This window comes from Myxine glutinosa, chromosome 1 (genome assembly GCF_964187855.1).
Source record: "Myxine glutinosa chromosome 1, kmMyxGlut1.1, whole genome shotgun sequence".
Lineage (NCBI taxonomy): Eukaryota > Metazoa > Chordata > Myxini > Myxiniformes > Myxinidae > Myxine > Myxine glutinosa.
Window position 1 is genome coordinate 362,064,881 of NC_136261.1, and position 5,000 is coordinate 362,069,880.

The window sequence follows — 5,000 nt, forward strand, 5'->3', positions numbered from 1 at the left end:
TCGTTGTGTCTCTTGTTCATTTGGAAAGCCATGCCATGGAAGGACCTATTCAGCTTCTCTCTACACACCTGAGGATGGTGTCTGTCAAGAACATTGAAAGCCTAACGAACTGAAGAGGTCACAACGATCATTCGGTTGTATCACATTCCACATCAGAACGCTCAAGCATAAGTACACAAAGAACATGGCGCACGCACGCACACGCACATACACACACGTGGATATATCGCGACCTGGCAGGAATCCGTTGCACCTCTGCAAGGCGCCTGTGTAGATAACAACCAACGTCGCACACATTGACACACACGGACACACACAAACAGGCCCAATCGGTTCAGAGTCACTCAGCTCCAGCGAGGTGGAAACGAGCAGCTGTGCATGTCCCCGTGCACATGGAAGGTTGTCGAACCGCACCTTCAAACCAGTTAAATCATACACGCAAATCTTCCCTCTCATTCAAAGCTCACGTGTTGAAGTAGTACCAGGTAATCGAGGTTGAAGTGCAGTATGAAACAGCGAAGCGAAGCAACGAGAAAGAAACACGTGCTCGCCATCTTGAAGCAATGTTTCAAATGCGATAAGGAACTGTCGTTCTGTGACGTCACACAGTCGTGCAGTCACGCCCATTGGTGACCTCACAATGAAGGGTTCTGTTGGCTGTCGGTTCTTATAGTCGCATTGAAATGGAATTTCATTTCGACGAAGTTTCGTTCGCTCGTCGATGATGAGCGGTCGTCATTTCTTTGCATATATTTGCCATCACAATTACTGTGTTATCCCGTCATTTTTTAAATATTCTCAGCATGGTGACCAGGCATTTCCGAGCCGGTCTAACCCTCTGGCCGATGTAACGAATGTCTTCAGGACCGTCTATATATTAGGTACGCATTTCTGCTAAATTGCACCAATCATGAGGTTGGGCAGGCCTGGGAGGATTGTTGGTTCGTTAATATTGCCAAATGATGTTACTCTTATTATTGGTGTGAATGTTATGAGTATTAAATGTTATATACTTTGTTACAATGTTATCGTTGTGTCTCTTGTTCATTTGGAAAGCCATGCCGTGGAAGGACCGATTCAGCTTGTCTCTACACACCTGAGGATGGTGTCTGTCAAAAACATTGAAAGCCAAACGAACTGAGGAGGTCACAACGATCATTCGGTTGTATCACATTCGACATCAGAACGCTCATGCATAAGTACACAAAGAACATGGCGCACGCACTCGCACACACACACACACACACACACACACACACACACACACACACACACACACACACACACACACACACACACACACACACACACACACACACGTGGATATCGCGACCTGGCAGGAATCCGTTGCACCTCTGCAAGCCGCATGTAGAGATAACAACCAACGTCGCAAACATTGACACACACGGACACACACAAACAGGCCCTTTCGGTTCAGAGTAACTCAGCTCCAGCGAGGTGGGAACGAGCAGCTGTGCATGTCCCCGTGCACATGGAAGGTTGTCGAACCGCCCCTTCAAACCAGGTAAAACGTACACGCAAATCTTCCCACTCGTTCAAAGCTCACGTGTTGAAGTAGTACCAGGTAACCGACGTTGAAGTGCAGTATGAAACAGCGAAGCGAAGCAACGAGAAAGAAACACGTGCTCGGCATCTTGAAGCAATGTTTCAAATGCGATAAGGAACTGTGGTTCTGTGACGTCACACAGTCGTGCAGTCACGCCCATTGGTGACCTCACAATGAAGGGTTCTGTTGGCTGTCGGTTGTGAAAGTCGCATTGAAATGGAATTTCATTTCGACGAAGTTTCGTTCACTCGTCGATGATGAGCGGTCGTCATTTCTTTGCGGATATTTGCCATCACAATTACTGTGTTATCCCGTCATTTTAAAAATATTCTCAGCATGGTGACCAGGCATTTCCGAGCAGGTCTAACCCTCTGGCCGATGTAACGAATGTCTTCAGGACCGTCTATATATTATGTACGCATTTCTGCTAAATTGGACCAATCATGAGGTTGGGCAGGCCTGGAAGGATTGTTGGTTCGTTATTATTGACAAATGATGTTACTCTTATTATTTGTGTTTATGTTATCAGTATTAATTGTTATATACTTTGTTACAATGTTATCGTTGTGTCTCTTGTTCATTTGGAAAGCCATGCCATGGAAGGACCTATTCAGCTTCTCTCTACACACCTGAGGATGGTGTCTGTCAAGAACATTGAAAGCCTAACGAACTGAGGAGGTCACAACGATCATTCGGTTGTATCACATTCCACATCAGAACGCTCAAGCATAAGTACACAAAGAACATGGCGCACGCACGCACACGCACATACACACACGTGGATATATCGCGACCTGGCAGGAATCCGTTGCACCTCTGCAAGGCGCCTGTGTAGATAACAACCAACGTCGCACACATTGACACACACGGACACACACAAACAGGCCCAATCGGTTCAGAGTCACTCAGCTCCAGCGAGGTGGAAACGAGCAGCTGTGCATGTCCCCGTGCACATGGAAGGTTGTCGAACCGCACCTTCAAACCAGTTAAATCGTACACGCAAATCTTCCCACTCATTCAAAGCTCACGTGTTGAAGTAGTACCAGGTAATCGAGGTTTAAGTGCAGTATGAAACAGCGAAGCGAAGCAACGAGAAAGAAACACGTGCTCGCCATCTTGAAGCAATGTTTCAAATGCGATAAGGAACTGTCGTTCTGTGATGTCACACAGTCGTGCAGTCACGCCCATTGGTGACCTCACAATGAAGGGTTCTGTTGGCTGTCGGTTCTTATAGTCGCATTGAAATGGAATTTCATTTCGACGAAGTTTCGTTCGCTCGTCGATGATGAGCAGTCGTCATTTCTTTGCATATATTTGCCATCACAATTACTGTGTTATCCCGTCATTTTTTAAATATTCTCAGCATGGTGACCAGGCATTTCCGAGCCGGTCTAACCCTCTGGCCGATGTAACGAATGTCTTCAGGACCGTCTATATATTAGGTACGCATTTCTGCTAAATTGCACCAATCATGAGGTTGGGCAGGCCTGGGAGGATTGTTGGTTCGTTATTATTGCCAAATGATGTTACTCTTATTATTGGTGTGAATGTTATGAGTATTAAATGTTATATACTTTGTTACAATGTTATCGTTGTGTCTCTTGTTCATTTGGAAAGCCATGCCGTGGAAGGACCGATTCAGCTTGTCTCTACACACCTGAGGATGGTGTCTGTCAAAAACATTGAAAGCCAAACGAACTGAGGAGGTCACAACGATCATTCGGTTGTATCACATTCGACATCAGAACGCTCATGCATAAGTACACAAAGAACATGGCGCACGCACGCGCACACACACACACACACACACACACACACACACACACACACACACACACACACACACACACACACACACACACACACACACACACACACACGTGGATATCGCGACCTGGCAGGAATCCGTTGCACCTCTGCAAGCCGCATGTAGAGATAACAACCAACGTCGCAAACATTGACACACACGGACACACACAAACAGGCCCTTTCGGTTCAGAGTAACTCAGCTCCAGCGAGGTGGGAACGAGCAGCTGTGCATGTCCCCGTGCACATGGAAGGTTGTCGAACCGCCCCTTCAAACCAGGTAAAACGTACACGCAAATCTTCCCACTCGTTCAAAGCTCACGTGTTGAAGTAGTACCAGGTAACCGAGGTTGAAGTGCAGTATGAAACAGCGAAGCGAAGCAACGAGAAAGAAACACGTGCTCGCCATCTTGAAGCAATGTTTCAAATGCGATAAGGAACTGTCGTTCTGTGACGTCACACAGTCGTGCAGTCACGCCCATTGGTGACCTCACAATGAAGGGTTCTGTTGGCTGTCGGTTGTGAAAGTCGCATTGAAATGGAATTTCATTTCGACGAAGTTTCGTTCACTCGTCGATGATGAGCGGTCGTCATTTCTTTGCGGATATTTGCCATCACAATTACTGTGTTATCCCGTCATTTTAAAAATATTCTCAGCATGGTGACCAGGCATTTCCGAGCAGGTCTAACCCTCTGGCCGATGTAACGAATGTCTTCAGGACCGTCTATATATTATGTACGCATTTCTGCTAAATTGGACCAATCATGAGGTTGGGCAGGCCTGGAAGGATTGTTGGTTCGTTATTATTGACAAATGATGTTACTCTTATTATTGGTGTTTATGTTATTAGTATTCATTGTTATATACTTTGTTACAATGTTATCGTTGTGTCTCTTGTTCATTTGGAAAGCCATGCCATGGAAGGACCTATTCAGCTTCTCTCTACACACCTGAGGATAGTGTCTGTCAAGAACATTGAAAGCCTAACGAACTGAGGAGGTCACAACGATCATTCGGTTGTATCACATTCCACATCAGAACGCTCAAGCATAAGTACACAAAGAACATGGCGCACGCACGCACACGCACATACACACACGTGGATATATCGCGACCTGGCAGGAATTCTTTGCACCTCTGCAAGCCGCCGGTGTAGATAACAACCAACGTCGCAAACATTGACACACACGGACACACACAAACAGGCCCATTCGGTTCAGAGTAACTCAGCTCCAGCGAGGTGGAAACGAGCAGCTGTGTATGTCCCCGTGCACATGGAAGGTTGTCGAACCGCACCTTCAAACCAGTTAAAACGTACACGCAAATCTTCCCACTCGTTCAAAGCTCACGTGTTGAAGTAGTACCAGGTAACCGAGGTTGAAGTGCAGTATGAAACAGCGAAGCGAAGCAACGAGAAAGAAACACGTGCTCGCCATCTTGAAGCAATGTTTCAAATGCGATAAGGAACTGTCGTTCTGTGACGTCACACAGTCGTGCAGTCACGCCCATTGGTGACCTCACAATGAAGGGTTCTGTTGGCTGTCGGTTCTTATAGTCGCATTGAAATGGAATTTCATTTCGACGAAGTTTCGTTCGCTCGTCGATGATGAGCGGTCGTCATTTCTT